This window comes from Dendrobates tinctorius, unplaced genomic scaffold, assembly GCF_039654945.1.
Source record: "Dendrobates tinctorius isolate UK_male_01 unplaced genomic scaffold, ASM3965494v1 ptg000370l, whole genome shotgun sequence".
In the NCBI taxonomy this organism is placed as follows: domain Eukaryota; kingdom Metazoa; phylum Chordata; class Amphibia; order Anura; family Dendrobatidae; genus Dendrobates; species Dendrobates tinctorius.
Genome location: NW_027362036.1, coordinates 2,800,001 through 2,819,367, shown reverse-complemented (window position 1 = coordinate 2,819,367; position 19,367 = coordinate 2,800,001).

Genomic DNA, 19,367 nt, shown 5'->3' with positions numbered 1-19,367 from the left:
TGTACTGCCAATTCTACAAATCCCGCATTTCTGGTCCGGCACGCACCATTGATTACTATAAGGCTGTTTACATCATGCCCCATAGTAACGCACTCCCCAGCTATGACACACTCCATGACTAGCATTCACCTGAGCCAGAAGTTCTCCCCTGTACTCCCTACATCAGCGCACATTCCCCTTGTACTCTCCCATACATCTCAGCATGCATAGCACTCTCTACTAGTGTTGAGCGATACCTTCCGATATCGGGAAATATCGGATCGGATTGGATCGGACCAAAACCCTAAAATATCGGATATTGCCGATTCCGATACCGGAAACCAATGCAAGTCAATGGGACACAAATATCGGAATGAAAATAAACCCTTACTTTCCTTGTAGGTTAATTCTACATGAAGGAAAACAACTAAGAATAATGTAGAATGTATTGGGGGATGTGGAGGAGACATTAAAGGCATAGAGGTTTAGCCCAATCAAATGGAATAGCAGGAATTAATTTTTTTTTAAGACGTTCGGAGTTACAAAGATATCGACTATGTTAAGCTTTTTTATATTTTGTCAGATCTTTATGTTTCACTACTTCCATGCTCTTCACCTTCTTTTTTACTTCTCCCATACTTTCTCCTTCATTATCCTCAGCAGCAGTATCTTTTTCATCAACTTCTTCACCTTATTCATCTTCATCTTCTTCACCTTCTTCCTATTATTCTTTTTTTTTACATTCTTCATATTCTTCTTATTCAACTATTATTCTTCTTCATATTCTACTTCTTCATCTTCTTCATATTCATCTTCTTCATCATATTCTTATTTGTGACAGGCATTCCTGTAGTTGTTATCTATAAAAGTTTGAAGATTACACCTTCCATTCTGCCTGTCACAAAAGATTTACAACAGGATTGGCCCACATTCAGTTTTGCCTGCAGCAGCAGGTATTTTCCAGGGGCACCACCAGGAGGAACGGACTCACCCCCATACACTGATTAGTCTTCTTCTGCTTATAATTTAGATAATATCTTTTGCTCTGATTTTTAGTCTTATGCTTAATGTTCTTCTGCTTTTTGTTCTGCAGCTTCTTTTTATTCTGCTTCTTGGTCTTCTGTCTCTTGTTCTTCTGTATCTTGGTGGTTGTCTTCTTTTTCTTTGTCCTCTTGGTCATCTTCTTCAGGGCCATCTTCTTGGTCTTCTTCGGGGTGGTCTTCAGGGTCGTCGTCTTTAGGGTCGTCGTCAGGGAGATCCAGAGTGATTACCAAAAACCTTTTCAAAAAGCTTGATCTTGGAAATGTAGCAGAAGGTACAAGAAGGCTGAGGAACTGCTGAGAACCAGCTGACTGTACTGGAACCTGGATGGGTAGCCGAAGGTACAAGAGCCAATGGAACTACCGAGGACCAGCTGATGGTACTGGAACCCGGTTACTAAGCAGGAGGTACCTGTGCCAGAAAGCACTACCAAGGACCAGCAGACGTTGGTGGAACTCGGATACCGAGAAGGAGACACCTAAGCCAAAGGCTCTGCCTGGAACCAGGTGACGTTACTGGAACCCAGGGGGTCATATTCAAGATTGACTTCGAAAGAACCAGCTAATGGTACTGGAACTCAGATAGGCAGCAGAAGTGCACATGAAAAAAAAAGTCGCAAGGTCGCGAGCCGGCCGGAGTTACCGAAACCCACAGTCCTACAGGGGGAGATTGTCCTATTGGCACTACAGAACCAGCCTTCATTGCCAGATCCCGCAGCCCACATAGGAAGCACCTAAACTGCAGGCACCATAGAGTCAGCTAACCCAACCCCAACACGACAGGACAACGTATTGGAGGCAAAGTGACATTGACACTACCCGGAAACAGCTACAACCTCAAAAATTATGGAGGGCACCACTAAGGGATCACCAATTACATGCTAAAGACCAACATCATAAACCAGAAAAGAGGCATGTAAAGAGGAGGGATCACCAATAAGGTATAACAAAATACAAGATAATAAACTTTTTATTAATCATCCAAAACAAACAACATGTAGTTCAATTATAAAAACAGTTAAAACCGCACAATCGCGTTCATTTAACACAATAACCCCTGCACAAACCCTTCATGATGCTATTATTTGCAAATATGCTAGCAAAGCACCTGGTATGAGTATATAAAACCCTATCAACAGGTAATGAAAAACATACACTCCACCTTCCACCTTATATAATAATGGGTGCAAACTACCTAGTTAGTCTAACAAATTGTTAGGACAAAAAACCTGCTCAAATTAGCACAAAAAACCCCTAGCAAATAAACAATGTGTATGCACAAATGAGAACATAGGGGTTGATAGGGTAAAAAGCTGCTAATGCAGTGTAAACAGGCCAAAAAAACAAGGGTCCCAATTGCCAATGGCCCCCTCTATACAACTTGTTAAGAGCAAAATAATGCTGGCAGGTAAAGCCCTAATCCAGTAACCAGTGGAGGTAAGAGTGAGAAGTGGTGAGGCAGGGGCAGAGGAAACGCCCGACGCGTTACGCCAGAGCAACTGGCTTCATCAGGAGCAGTGTCATGTTGTGAGTGGATGGTGTATAAATACCCATAACATCAGCTTTCAGCCAGGGAACAGGTGTGAGAGCAAGGCTCAAGGGTTGCCATGACATAGTGCAATGATCACAAACCGGAGGGGAGGTGTCTGGTTTTGCACAGCCGCAATAGACTGAGATGAAGTCTTCATAATGGTGTACAAAAATGGCGCTGAGAAAACTCTAATGCGCATGCCCAAAGTAGCGCAACTTCCGGAACCACACCAGAAGTAGAGTGTCCGGTGTTGCGCAGCCGTAATAGGCCAAAAAAAAAAAAAAAAAAGCGTACAAAGTACACCATGATGGCTTCTAGCGGGCTCCAGAGCGCATGCCTAGATACAAAAGACATTAATGAGCGGGTAAGGGTCACCAGCCATCTCCCACATCTTATCAGAGACCGGAAGCCATAAAAATATGAGAGAAAAAAAAAAAAAAAAAAAAAAACACTCAGCAATAAAAATAGTAACAGAATCCCAGTTTTAGAATGAATGCCCTAAGAGAGCTTGAAGTCATGAGCCACAGTTCTATTCAAGTGCTACTTGGTATAATAGAAAAAGTGTATGAAAAAATACCATACAGAAAGGGATAGGAGAGAAAGAAAAAGGGGTTAAATGGGGAATTAGAATAGCGGCTAGTTATATCATGATGAGACCACATATGTGCCTTACAATAAAATTAAGGCAACTAGCCTGAAAATATAGCCTGAAAATACAAACTCATATAATTTTGACAGACTAACAGTCCCATTCCTTCTTTTGCATTTAATTAAAAAACCATGGTTTTTTAAGCAGATAGAATACAATTCATCTGCAAAGTTGAAATACCAAAAAAAAAAAAAAAAAAAATAAAAAATAAAAAATAAGTTTTAAATTTATATTCCTTAAATTTTAATCAGATTTTACCCCTATAGCTCATTGTAATTACAGCAATAAATATACACTTAAGAAGATAAGAAAAAAAAATAAAATAAAAATATATAAAAAAAAATAAAATAAAAAAAAATATATATGTATATACAAAAGCCAGTATGAGCTGATATAATAATTGACTAGCCCCCATAAGAAAGCGCAAGGACCAACAAACATTATGAAAATCAAAGTAGATCCATCAAAGATCTAAAACGGATTTGATTGCAGTGACCAATTCTCAGTCTGTGAGCACAAAAGTTGAATGCTAGGCAATAAAGATGTCCATGTCCAATTGAGCCGTAAAGGAGAAGGAGACTAAGAAATATGTTGAAATAAAGAATGATAAGATATGAAAAAACTATACACAAAGACCATAAAGTAGAAACCCAGAGGGAGCACAACTGAGTCACGATCCTTTATAGTTGTTTGTAAAACCCTGTAAAGAGTAATTCTGCATTCAGACCCCTTGGAGAGAGACTGCCCAGATCGTGTATCCATTTGGATTCACATCTGAGCAGTCTCAGGCCCACATCGCCCCCTCTAATATTGGTAGGCACTTCTTCCAGGGCCATTGCCCTTAGTCCCATGGAACGTCCATTATGTACCTCTAAAAAGTGTGCAGCCACTGGGGTGATATGTTTGCCCTTGTCACGATCCCTGTTGGCAGTGGAGATATTAGAAAGATGTTGTTGTAATCTCCTTCTGAATTCTTGAGTGGTTTGTCCCACATAAATCTTTGGACAATTACAGACAAGGGCATAGACTAAATTTCGTGACTTGCAATTAAAGTATGCCTTTTTGGGTACAATCTGGAAAGGGTAGATAGGTAATGAAATGCCATGTCTGGCAACCATATGCTGGCACACATTGCAATCACCACAAGGGTAGGTACCCAAAGTCCTAACCCCCCTGTTCAGTCTAACCGTGGGGCGTATATAGTGGCTATGGCAAAGCCGATCCTTGAGATTCCGAGCCCTTCGTGCTACCAGACTGGGCGTATTGGAGATATGTGGTACCAATTTTGCCTCACTCAATAGAATACCCCAATTCTTGCCCAAGATTTTACGTACATCGTGCCACTGATTGTTGTAAGTGGTCACTATCCCTATAGGTCTAGAAGACTCACGTGGCTTTCTCTGTAGCAATTCTGCGCGTGTACTTGTTCTTGCTCTTTGATATGAGGCAGAAATAACTTTCTTGGGATAACCACGGCTCTTAAAACGATCTGTCAATGTTCTTGCTTCCGACAAAAAGTCCGATGGATCAGTACAATTTCTTTTAGCTCGGAAAAACTGACCTGTGGGGATACCGTTTTTTAAGTGTTGGGGGTGAAAACTGGTATAATGTAGGAGGCTGTTGGTGGCTGTAGGCTTACGGTATAATTTGGTTGAAATATGCGAACCTTCCAAAGAGAGACTGAGATCCAGAAATTCCACCGTCGTACAAGAAATGTTAAACGTTAATTTGATATTATAGGGATTCTGGTTCAGCTCACTGATGAATGATCTGCAACTTTCTTCTGTGCCTGTCCAGAAAAAGATGACATCATCAATATACCGTAGCCATTTAAGGCAGTGTGTTTTAAAGCCAACATGAGAATACACCACCAACTCCTCCCACCACCCCAAAAACAAATTCGCATAAGCGGGGGCACAGCGTGCTCCCATAGCAGTCCCCATACTCTGTCTGTAAAAGGTCCTATCAAATACAAAATAGTTTTTATCGAGAATAAAGAAGAGCAACTCCAAAAGGAAGTGGTTGTGTGCCCTGTCGCCCATGGAATCTTTGTTTAAATGAAAGGCAATAGCCTCCAGGCCCAAATCGTGGCTAATGCTCGTGGACAGGGACTCAACATCCAAAGTGACCAGTAAGGTCTGTGATGGTAGGCAAAAGTTATTCAAAATTTGAATAAGATATGTCGAGTCCCGAATGTAAGAGCTCAAATTAACAGCAAGAGGCTGTAAAAAGAAATCAAGGTAAATACACGGTTTTTCAAACAAACCCCCAATACCAGAGACTATTGGTCTGCCAGGTGGATTTTCCAAAGATTTGTGTACCTTGGGAAGAAGATAAAAAGTAGGTACTATTGGGTCATCAGTAGTCAGAAAATCAGCCTCTTTCTTATTGATGGTCCCCTGGCGCAAAGCTTGTCCAATTAGAACATCCAACCTCTTTTTGAATACTTCACTGGGATCAGCTGGAAGGCGGGTATAACATGGAGTGGCTCGTAGTTGACGCATCACCTCCTGTAAATAGAGAGAGTTAGGCCACAGAACAATATTTCCCCCCTTGTCAGCTTCCCGTATCAAAAAGTCCTTGTTACGTTGTAAATCAAGGAGTGCTTTGTATTCGTCCTTACTTAAATTTTGATTCTTAAGCGTGTCAAGAGGAAGATTCTGAATGTCCCGACATACATTCATGAAGAAAATATGAACTGCTGGAAAAAGGGCCAGAGAAGGTGTACTTTGGGAAGGCAGACGACTAGTAAAAGGTCTTCTGGAGGTCGTATTTTCATTCTCCTGCAGCAGGTCCATCAGGTCTCTAAGGACTTGTCTATCAACATTCGGAAAATTATCGACTGGAGAGGGATGATGGTAAAGCAGCTTGAACGTCAGCTGCCGACAAAAGAGATACACATCCTTTACAAGGGTAAATTTATCCAAGGTGTTCATGGGAGCAAAAGTTAGACCCCGTTCCAAGACAGATCTCTCAGCTGTAGTGAGATTATAAGATGTTAAGTTGATAATTTGTAAATTACCTGGACCAGATGTGCCACCTGTTGCAGATGATGAGGAGGGGGTCGTCACCGTTTCCTGCGGTTGTACCTCGTTTCCCTATTGTAAACTGGAGACGTCTGTTTGTAGCCCCTGTTTCTTTTCCTTGTGCCACCTATTCTTGCGTCTATCCCTCCTATTGCTCCTTCTGGGTCGCTGTCTGCGTCGGGCGTTTCCTCTGCCCCTGCCTCACCACTTCTCACTCTTACCTCCACTGGTTACTGGATTAGGGCTTTACCTGCCAGCATTATTTTGCTCTTAACAGGTTGTATAGAGGGGGCCATTGGCAATTGGGACCCTTGTTTTTTTGGCCTGTTTACACTGCATTAGCAGCCTTTTACCCTATCAACCCCTATGTTCTCATTTGTGCATACACATTGTTTATTTGCTAGGGGTTTTTTGTGCTAATTTGAGCAGGTTTTTTGTCCTAACAATTTGTTAGACTAACTAGGTAGTTTGCACCCATTATTATATAAGGTGGAAGGTGGAGTGTATGTTTTTCATTACCTGTTGATAGGGTTTTATATACTCATACCAGGTGCTTTGCTAGCATATTTGCAAATAATAGCATCATGAAGGGTTTGTGCAGGGGTTATTGTGTTAAATGAACGCGATTGTGCGGTTTTAACTGTTTTTATAATTGTTGTTTGTTTTGGATGATTAATAAAAAGTTTATTATCTTGTATTTTGTTATACCTTATTGGTGATCCCTCCTCTTTACATGCCTATTTTCTGGTTTATGATACCCGGAAACAGCTGGCGTGCTGGAACCAGGCTGGGCAGGAGGGAGTACCCGTACCAAAGACACTTCTGAGCAGCAACTGGTGGTGTTGGAGCCCGTGGTAAATACTAGAAACAGAGTGGAGGCAGAGGCGTAATTGGAGCAAGTTTAAAATCTGTAGTAGTGTGAATGTGGACAGAGCAAGCGAAATTGCCGGACACACAGCAGGGGATCAGCTGACGTTACTGAACCCCAATAACACAGGAGCAAGTGTTGACTGTGCAGACGGCACTTCTGAGCAGCAACTTGCAGTGTTGGAGCCCAGGGATTACAGAAGAAACAGGTGGTAGAAACATGAGCACAACAGGAGACCTGGATACTGTTGCCAACCAATTATTTAATCTGGAAGAGGACTGGCAAATTCCTTTGAGATCCAGTCCTTGTTCATTTTCAGAAAAGTAAGCCGATCAACGTTATCGGAGGATAGTTGCATGCGACGGTCAGTTAGTACACCACCTGCGGCACTAAAGACGCGTTCCGATAATACACTAGCAGAAGGGCAAGCCAGCACCTCCAATGCATACTGGCTAAGCTCTGGCCATGTATCCAGCTTAAAGACCCAAAACTTGAAGGGGGAAGAGCCGTGTGGGAGAACACTGAGAGGGCAAGACATGTAGTCTGTCACCATCTGATGGAAATGTTGCCTCCTGCTGAAGGAGCCGTCTGTGATGGTGTAGACATTTGTGGCGGGGACAAAAAACTTTGCCACATTTGAGCCATACTGGTCTTGCCTTGTGCTGAGGCGCTGCTTCTGCTCCCTCTTTGTGCAGAGCTTCCTCCACTGCCTCGACGCACTGAGCTGCTTTGTAAAGCAATAGCAGCACTGCTCTCGGGTGTAATGGAGAGCAAGATGGAATGCACCAGTGTGTCTTGGTACTCCCGCATTTTACGCTCCCGGTTCAACGGTGTTAAGAGGCTTTGTAAGTTGTCCCGGTAGCGAGGATCTAGGAGGGTGTACAACCAATAATCAGTGGTGTTGAAAATGTGAGCGATGCGGCGATCATTTCTCAGGCACTGCAGCATGAAATCAACCATGTGCTGCAGACTGCCAACTGGCCAAGAAATGCTGTCCCCTGCTTGAGGCGTCATCTCTGCCTGCTCTGCATCACCCCACCCTCGCTCTGCATACTGACTACTAGAGCATTGTGTTCCTCCCTCCTCTGGACAGATGTCTTCCTCCATTGACTCCTCCTCATCCTCCTCACAAAGTGTCCCATGCCTAGGCCTTTATGAGGAATCACGTTGCGCAGACTGTCCAGAAGCAGATGGCATTTGTGACTCCTCATCCTCCACTTCTTCCACAACCTCCTCCCTTAGTTCTTGCAGTGTTTTTTCAAGCAGGCAGAAAAGGGGGATAGTCATGCTGACTAGTGCATCATCTGCACTCGCCACCCACGTGGAATCAAAGAAGGCACGCAAAATGAGGCAGATGTCCTTCATAGAGGTCCACTCAGTGGTGGTGAAGTGTGAACGGCGCGCAGTGCGACTTGTTTGCGCCTAATGCAGCTGGTACTCCATTACTGCTGCCTGCTGCTCACACAACCTCTCCAACATACTGTATGTAATGTTGAATTCCACCTGGTGGGTAGGTCACATAAGATGCGATGTTCCGGAGGGCAGAATCGGCGCTGCAGAGCTGCAATGCGTGATCTCGCCATGCTGGAACGCCGCAAGTGAGCGCACTCTATGCGGACCTTGTGCAGCAGTGCATCAAGATCCGGATAGTCCCTCAAAAAACTCTGCATGACCAAGTTGAGAACATGTGCCAGACATGGGATGTGAGTGAGGTTGCCTAGGCCCAGAGTTGTCACCAGATTTCGGCCATTGTCACACACTACCATGCCTGGCTGGAGATTCGCTGGCACAAACCACACGTCACTCTCCTGCTTGATGGCATTCCAGAGCTCCTGCGCTGTGTGGCTTTGATTTGCCAAAGAAATTAATTTCAGTACGGCCTGTTGACGTTTGGCCACGGCTGTGCTCATATCGGTCGTAACAGGTAAGCGTTCATGGGTCCATGTGGAGGTAGACTGTGACGGCTCCTGCAGCACTGATTCAGAGGAACTGGAGTATGAGGAGGAGTCAGTGTGTACAGACTGGATTCCTGCAATCCTTGGAGTTGGCAGAACACGTACAGCGCCACTCTCAAAATCTGTACCTGGCTCCACAACATTTACCCAATGGGCAGTGAGTGAAAGATATCGTCCCTGTCCATGTTTACTGGTCCACGCATCGGTGGTCAGGTGGACCTTGCTACTGACGGCGTTTAGTAGTGCATGTTTAATTTTTCCCTCCACATGCTTTTGCAGGGCAGGGACGGCTTGCCTGCTGAAATAAAAGTGGCTTGGCACGTTGTATTGTGGGACTGCCAATGCCATGAGTTACGGAAGGTGTCAGTCTCCACCAGCCTGAATGAGAGCATTTCAAGGGACAGTAGTTTTGCAATGCCAGCATTCAGAGCTTGTGCTTGGGGGTGGTTTGCCGAGTATGGGGGCCTTTTCTCCCATGCCTGTGCTACCGATGGCTGTAGACTGGCCTGGAAGTGTGAGGATGACAGGGAATGTGGTGCTGTGGGTGGAATGACACTGAGTCTCTGTACAACAGTGCCAGAGGTTCTTCCATGGTGCATGGTGATCCTGTGAGGAAGCCGAACCAGCTGTGTGTGAGCTGGAGAAAGAGGCTACAACATGAGCTGAAGAGGTGGTAGGTGGCCCTGTAGGTTGGCCTAGGTCTTCAGTGTGTCTTAGCAACTCCACCACGTGCTTGGTCCGCACATGTTTCCACATATTTGTGGCATTGAGGTTGCTGACACTTTTCCCTCTTTTCACTTTCTGATTACACAGCTTGCATTTGAGAAAGCATATGTCATCTGCAACTGTGTCAAAAAAGGACCAGGCACTGCAAGTCTTGGAGCGCCTGTTTTGGGTTTTGGAAGAGACATGCTCCTAATGGGTGCTGAAGTGGAGGCTACAGGCAACCGAGTCGGCCCCCTCCCTCTCCCTCCTTTTTTGGCCGTTCGGGGAATCTCTTCCTCAGAGCTGCTACCACCACCTTCCTGTACCTCACGCCATGATGGGTCAAGGACCTCATCATCTACACTACCCTCTTCAAACGACTGCTTCTCCTGGGTAGTCTCGACAGCACAGTATGCACAAGAAAGTGGCACCTGAGTTTCATCATCAGATGCGTACTAAGGTGTGCTGACCATAGGCACTGGCCCACGCTCCTCTTCAGATTCAGAGAGACAAAGCTGTTGCGCATCACTGCATACTACCTCTTCTTCAAATTCTCGAATGCTGCTTGGCTGGCCCCCTCTTTCCAAGCCAACAGATTCAGAGAACAGAAGTAGAAATGGCTCCTGTCCAGGGCTCTCTGACTGCCTGGGCAATTTGGCAGGTGGTGAAGAGACAGATGGGTGCTCTTCAGTGCTCTGGACCTGAGAGGATCTGGAACTAATTGAAGTCGATGCGTTAGCTGCCATCCATCCAACAACGGCTTCAATTTGTTCGTCCCTCAGCAGTGGAGTACGGCAAGCTCCTACAAAGCAGCGCATAAAGGACAGTTCCCTGGTAAAACTGGGGGATGCTGAGTCACTGGTTCCTGCAGCAGGAACAGAGTCCCCACGTCCTCTCCCTGCTGAAACTCCACGACCACCACCACGTGCCTTACTCCCTGCCTTCTGCATCTTGGTAGACTGATAAAGATAGGCAGAAAAGTACTAAGGGCTTAGTGTGCTTATTCCTGAACAGCTGCTAACAGGTATAAGAAACACTAATTTTATAAAGGGTGAACTAGACTTTAATATGAGCTAATGTTGGTTACACAACTGTAAAGTGGAGTGTTTGGTGAACTTTATTAACTTTTTTTTTTGCAAAAAACACTGGAGGTGCCCAAAGATGTAAAACCGATAGTATCACAAACTTTTTGTAGCTATTACAATGCAGGAAGGTAAACTATAATGCAATAGATGATGCTCCAAAAAATAGGCTAATACTAATCTGGCTGGGGCTGCAGGGCACAAGCCAGCAGAAAGGCTCCTCTATCTACTCCTATATAGTGTTTGCAAATATTCTAGCTGGATACGGATGGAACCACACTAATAGGAGAAATCAGGAAAAATGAGCTGCACTAATGCAAAAAAGGACAATGTATGAGGCAGTGATGCACGGTGAGCGGACTACAACTGGAGGTGGCTGCAGAACACACTACAGCGTGAGCTGCACTCACACACAGAGACCTCGCAGACAGCTGTGAACAGCGCTGCAAGGCTGCAGAAAAGCTCCTCTATCTACTCCTATATAAAGTTTTCAAGCAGTCTAGCTGGATACGGATGGAAGCACACTAATAGAAGAAATCAGAAAAAATGAGCTGCACTAATGCAAAAAAGGACAATTTATGAGGCAGTGACGCACGCTGAGCAGACTACAACCGGAGGTGGCTGCAGAACACACTACAGCGTGAGCTGCACTCACACACAGAGACCTCGCAGACAGCCGTGAACAGCGCTGCAAGGCTGCAGAAAAGCTCCTCTATCTACTCCTATATAGTGTTTTCAAGCAATCTAGCTGGATACCAATGGAACCACACTAATAGGAGAAATCAGGAAAAATGAGCTGCACTAATGCAAAAAAGGACAATGTATGAGGCAGTGTTGCACGCTGAGTGGACTACAACCGGAGGTGGCTGCAGAACACACTACAGCGTGAGCTGCACTCACACACAGAGACCTCGCAGACAGCCGTGAACAGTGCTGCAAGGCTGCAGAAAAGCTCCTCAATCTACTCCTATATAGTGTTTTCAAGCAATCTAGCTGGATAATGATGGAACCACATTAATAGGAGAAATCAGGAAAAATGAGCTGCACTAATGCAAAAAAGGACAATATATGAGGCAGTGACGCACACTGAGCGGACTACAACCGGAAGTGGCTGCAGAACACACTACAGCATGAGCTGCACTCACACACAGAGACCTCGCAGACAGCCATGAACAGTGCTGCAAGGCTGCAGAAAAGCTCCTCTATCTACTCCTATATAGTGTTTTCAAGCAATCTAGCTGGAAACGGATGGAACCACACTAAAAGGAGAAATCAGGAAAAATGAGCTGCACTAATGCAAAAAAGGACAATGTATGAGGCAGTGACGCACGCTGAGCGGACTACAACCGGAGGTGGCTGCAGAACACACTACAGCGTGAGCTGCACTCACACACAGAGACCTCGCAAACAGCCATGATCAGCACTGCAAGGCTACAGAAAAGCTCCTCTATCTACTCCTATATAGTGTTTTCAAGCAATCTAGCTGGATACGGATGGAACCAGACTAATAGAAGAAATCAGAAAAAATGAGCTGCACTAATGCAAAAAAGGACAATTTATGAGGCAGTGACGCATGCTGAGCGGACTACAACCTGGAGGTGGCTGCAGAACACACTACAGCATGAGCTGCACTCACACACAGAGACCTCACAAACAGCCGTGATTAGTGCTGCAAGACTGCAGAAAAGCTCCTCTATCTACTCCTATATAGTGTTTTCAAGCAATCTAGCTGGATATGGATGGAACCACACTAATAGGAGAAATCAGGAAAAATGAGCTGCACTAATTCAAAAAAGGACAATGTATGAGGCAGTGACGCGCGCTGAGCGGACTACAACTGGAGGTGGCTGCAGAATACACTACAGCGTGAGCTGCACTCACACACAGAGACTTCGAAGACAGCCGTGAACAGCGCTGCAAGGCTGCCGAAAAGCTCCTCAATCTACTCCTATATAGTGTTTTCAAGCAATCTAGCTGGATATGGATGGAACCACACTAATAGGAGAAATCAGGAAAAATGAGCTGCACTAATTCAAAAAAGGACAATGTATGAGGCAGTGACGCGCGCTGAGCGGACTACAACCGGAGGTGGCTGCAGAATACACTACAGCGTGAGCTGCACTCACACACAGAGACCTCGCAGACAGTCGTGAACAGCGCTGCAAGGCAAAAGAAAGCTTCTCACACAGCAGTTGCTAAAGTAGCCTGGGTAAAGCACAATAAAAAATCGCTAGCTCAAACTGTGCCTCAGAGTCAGAACAGCAGCGTCCTGTCCCTAAGTAAATTCCCAGCAGAGTGAACCCAAAATGGCGGCGGGGTCTTTTATAGTCTATCATGACATCATTTCAGCAGCCAATCACAGCCATGCCATTAGTTAACATGCCTAACATGCATAACAGGATGTGCCCACACTTCTTAGGATTCCTCACTGGCTGAATAAAATCAAACTGGCTCATTGCATTATGGGAACTTCCGATTCCGGTATTCGATATTCTAAAAGTATCGGAACTCCGATATCGCGAATATCGGCCGATACCCGATATTGCAGTATCGGAATGCTCAACACTACTCTCTACCCTCTATCTCCTTTGCAAGATGCGCACATATATGCTATTGAGCCACTGCACTTATGCAAAGATTTATTTTATGGCTCTATTTAGTCATGTATTTTCAATTTTGTACATCGTTTTCCTTTCTCTATGTACTGAGATCTTACCCTTTTCGTTCGCAACCTACATTCTTGACTCTATAAATGTTTATATTATTTTTTCAGTGCTGTTTATATGCTTTTGATGTTCGCTACTTCCCTGTATTTTCATCTATTTGAGGGTCACCACATCCTTTGCATTGACCTGAGTACTGCCATCTACCATCCCCACAACCCAGTGGCGTACCACAAATGACACTTCTGCTCCCATCATTCTCTCTTTGTGTCTGAGCTCTGTGATATATCAGCACAGAGGGCATGATAACGTCACTACAGGGTACCCTTTATGTTGAACAGTGCAGATGGTCAGAAGAACGGAAACTGCAGAGATCATAACAGTGGGGAATGGAGAGAGGTGAGCATTTGTTTATCTTCTATGTATGGAGAACTATGTGAGGCCCATTATACTGTATGGAGGATTATGTGTTTCCCATAGCACTGCATGAGGGACAATGTGGGGCCCATTATACTGTTTGCAAGACTATGTGGTACCCATAATACTGTATGGAACACTACGTGGTGCCCATAATACTGTGTGGAGGACTATGTGGTGCCCATAATACTGTATGGTGAGCTATGTGGTGCCCATAATACTGTATGCAGGATTAGGTGGTGCCCATGATACTGTAAGGAGGACTATGTAATTCCTATAATACTGTATGGAGGACTAGGCGATACCCAAAATACTGCATTCAGGACTCTGTGGTGGCCATAATACTTTATGGAGGACTATGTGGTTCCCATAATTCTTTGTGGAAGACTATATAGGATAAAAATGACTTTGTAGGGGCTGCAAAGCTGTGAACTAATGCTCTTCTGTGATCATGCCAAAAACTAAGGATTGACCTTTTCCCCCCTAAAAAAAAAACAAAACTTAGTGGAGCTGCTATGGGGCCCCATGATTTCTATGTATGCCACTAAAACAACCCTAACTTATCCTGCTGCATTGGGGTTCTCCTTATCCTAGACAGATTCCTCCAATCTACCCCTCCTTCCTTTTTACCAAGGTTCACTCACAACTTTGTTTTTAATTTTGACCCACTGTGTATTTGAATTTGACATCCCTGATCGAGGTGCACTATTATCTTTTCTTATATATTTTTTCTGATTGTGCCATAATTAGGTTACTTGACTAAAACACAGAGTGGATTAGCTCCCTCTATACAATGTCCACCCTTTCGACAGAATTCACAGTTTTAAGAATTATGCACCCAAGAATAAGTTCAGTACTTTCTGTGCCATAATCTTGTACTATTCCTCTATTAAACCTACATTTGATGTCACCCTCTTGCACTCCATCTTTTTTTATTTTATAAAGGTCAATCATATAGATGAAAATCAAATCACTTGCTGAGAGTTACAACTATGAGATGGAACATGAGAAAGGTAAGTTCAGTGGAAAGAACAATGCTTGTGGAGACAAAAATATTTTAGGAATTCAAAGCCTTTGAAGATGAGAACAGTTACATTGTAAAAATAAGAATATATTGCGGAAAGTTATTTAGCAATTACCGAGAAGATAAAATGTCTGGAATGTATTTTTACAAATATCAACCAACTTTAAGACATGCCGGCATTGAGAGTAAGCCAGAATTTAACTGGATGGAGTTAAACTTGATTTTATTGGTAGAAATAAAAAGCTGTTTATATATACAGTACTGTGCAAAACTTTTAGGCAGTTGTGGAAAAAAATACTGCGAAGTAAGAATGTTTAAACAAAGAAAAATAGATACATTTTAACAATTAACAAAATGCAAAGTGAATAAGCAAAAGAGAAAGCAAAAACAAAATCAATGTGACCACGCCTTGCCTTCAATACAGCATAAAAGCCTCACTTGCACACAGTTTTAGATGGAACTCAGTATGTAGCTTGTTGAAAACATCTTGGGGAACTAACCCCAGATCTTCGGAGGATGTAGGCTTTTGCAAATCCTTCTGTCTCTTTAAGTAATCGTAGACAGCCTAAATGATGTTGAGATCAGGGCTCTGTGGGGGCCATGTCATCATTTTTAAGTACTCTTTGTTCCTCTATTAAATACAGTCAGATACTTCTTTATGTTATAACATCAGAGAGAGGCATCTGATTGGCTACAAATATATCCTGCTTCAGGATAACCACCTAATATATGCAATCGATGTCATTAAGAACTATTTTCAGTGTAAAGAATGTCATGCTATGGAAGTGATGCTATGGCCGCACAAATCCCTGATCTCAACATCATTGAGTGTGTCTGTATATATACACACATATACAGCGGGTGAAATAAGTATTGAACACGTCAGCAGTTTTCTAAGTAAGCTAATTTTTAAAGCTGATTTTGACATGAAATTCTCACCAGAAATCCGTAACAAACCATCCAATCCATACAGGCAAAGCAATCAAACCATAGATGTCCATAAATTATGGGTAATAATGAGAAATGACACAGGGAAAAAGTATTGTACACATGAAGAAATGGGTGCAAATAGCCAGTGAAAATCATGACACCAGCTGAACTGTATCAGTAATTAAAAAGCAATCCTGCCACTTAAGGTACTGTCACACTAAGCGATATCGCTAGCAATATCTCTAGAACTTGTGATGTTATAGTGATATTGCTAGCGACACCGCTGTGTCTGATACTTACCTCCGACCGGCTCCGCCGCTGTTTATCGCTGATCGCGCGAGAACGTCCAGGACTGCTTCTCGTTGTCAGCTTCCTGAGGCGTTTCCTGTGGAGAGACGAGCGACGAGCGTGGAGCTGGGCGGGAGGACGCAGGATCGCCTAGTGTGACAGGTAAGTAGCGACCCCGTCCCCAGCGATGTCGCTGGTGAGATCTGCCTGTGTGGCATCTCACTAGCGACCACTTAGCGATGTACTAGCGATCCTGACCGCGTCATATCGCTGGTCGGGATCGCTGGTACATCGCTAAGTGTGACAGTAACTTTAGTGAAAAATGGCCTTTAAAAAGATGTCTCATTACCAAAGCGCCAGATAAGAAACATCTCATGAGCTGTCTTAAGACCTTTGCAACCTTATTGTTGCAAAACATACTGATGGCATTGCCTATAGAAGAATTTTTACACTGCTGAAGGTATCAATGAGCATTGTTGAAGCCATAATCTGAAAGTGGAAAAAACTTAATTTCACAATAAGCCAGCCACGGCCAAATGCCTCCTGCAAGATTTTAGACTGAAGAATGAAATAATTATCTAAAAAGAGCTATGGTCCACCTATGGAGAGCTACAGAAAGACCTTGAATAAGCAGGTATAATTGTTATAAAAAAATGTAAGTAGTGCACTCAACCTCCATGGCCTGTATGCACGCTCTCTCCACAAGACTTCATTGCTGAACAAAAAGCCTGTTCAAGCACATTTAAATTTTGCTTACCATTTAGACAAGTCTGTGAAATACTGGGAGATATAGTCTGGTCAAATGAACCCAAAGTTAAACTCTTTGGATGTCATAATACATACCAAGTTTGGAGGTCAAAAGGCTCTGCATACCACCCTCAGTTTGGAGGTGGGAACATCATGGTGTACGGCTGTTTTTCAGCATACGGCACTGGCAAGCTTCATGTGATTGAAGAAAGGATGAATGGACAAATGTACCGAGAAATTCTTGATAATAAATCTTCTGCCATCTACCAGGATATTGACGATGAAGCGATGGTAGACATTTCAGCATGACAAAGATCCCAAACACACAGTCTAGGAATCTCTCAACTGTTTTCAGAGAAAGAAAATAAAGCTGCTAGAAAGGCCCAGCCAATCACCTGACCTAAATCCAATAGAAAATTTACGGAAGGATCTAAAGCTCTGAGTTCATAGAAGGAACCCATGCAATCATCAGGATTTGAAAAGTGTTTGTGCCGAAGAATGGGCCAAAATCATACCTTAGCAATGCATGTGACTTGTTTCTCCATATAGGAGGTGTCTTAAAGCTGTCATCACCAACAAATGCTTTTTGCATGAAATACTAAATTTCAGTAAATGTGTTCAATACTTTTTCCCTGAGTCATTTCTCATTATTACACATAATTTATGGATATCTATGATTTGATTTATTTGCCTGTGCTCATTGGACCGGGTTGGTATTAGTCATGACTGAATGTGCTTGGATAAAGTGTTATCCAAGTAAGCTCGGGTGTTATCCGAGTATCTTGGGCGTGCTCAAATAATATGTTCGAGTCCTAACAAACAGGCAATCTCCGCATGTGTTGCAGCTGTCTAGCAGCCAAGAATCATGCAGCCTCGGTACTCAAACATATTATTCCAACATGCCAAAGATACTTGGCTAACATCTGAATACATTATCCAAGCACATTCGCTCATCACTAGTTTTTATCGATATCTGATGAGAATTTTATGTCAATACACTTTAATAATATATATACTTAGAAAATTGGTGATGCGGTCAATACTTATTTCATCCACTGAATATACAACTCCAATTCCCAAAAAATTAGGACACTATGTAAAATAAAAAGCAGGAATGCAATAATTTGGAAATATCTTGTAGCCATATTTTATTTACAACAGAACATAGAACACATACAGTTAAAAGTTAGAAATGTTTCCATTTTTATGGAAAAAAAACAACTCATTTAGGAATTGATGACCGCAACACATTTAAAAAAATTTGGACAGGGCCATGTCTACCATTGGGTAGTATCCCGTCTTCTTTGTAAAATAGTATCAAAACATCTGGGAGTATTTGGAAAGCAATGTCATCTCATTTGTGACTGACGTAGGATTCTAGGCTAGCTGCTCTATAGTTCTGAGTCTTTGTGGGACTTTTCCATCTAGACTGTGGAAAGTTTGAAAGTGTTAACTAGTGGTAATAAAATACATTGTTTGCATGTTTTGTGGTCATCATATGGGAAGAATGTACAAACCCCATGAAGTTGTCACTTTGGTTGGATTACAATCCAGTCGTTGTTGCTTCGTGAGTCACGGTTGTTTTCATTTATGGCATCTTCTACTCCATCAATGTGTTAACATATTATCTAGGAACTTTGTCAAATTACCCAGATGTCACAATTTTAACATATAGTTTTAATAGCGACAACTGGCTTTTAAGTCACAATTGAAGAGATCAGAACTTCTCAGCTGGAGTTGGCTGACTCTAGGGTTTCATCATGGTCCATATAACCTCAGTATGTCTACATCATAATAGTTTGCATGCCAATAAATACTGCAGAGCATGGCAGTGGGAGGAATTGTTGAAATTCTTCAGAGATGAATTTAAGCAGCTTTTAGTGTCCTCTGGCTATTGTGCTAAGTGTCTGCGACAACAAAAATATTTGTTTATTGCCATGTCTGGGAGTCATGCTAAGTCCTTTCAGCTCACTTCACTGAGCAAAAGAATGCCAAGGCTTGTTGATCACCATCTATTACAATACAAACATAATGATCACAGCTTCTTCTTGTCTGACCACTTACCAGGATTTAACGATCTTATATTATAAAGTTGTGGTAAGACTCAAGCAAAGGGTTTAACATAGTTATTTGTGGCATTGTATGGGATCAAGGTCCCCAAATGTGCGTTATTTGCACTTCCAATCAACAGGTGTCTACTCTTAGATAAAGACTATCACTTTACAACAACTTGTTGAAATCAAGACTTTATTAAAAGTATTATCTCATCTTCATTAATGGGTAAAATTGCAAAGTGTTTGTAAAAGCAAGCAACTTTGGAATTTACCTAATTAAAAACCCTCCAGGATCCCAAAATGGATGGATTTTTATTTCTATCGTGTACGGCTCACTGCCTAGGTTCCCAGGCATTCTGAAGTCTCAGAAAGGAAAGTTACCTAGATAAGGCGATGGAGCTAGTTGCTG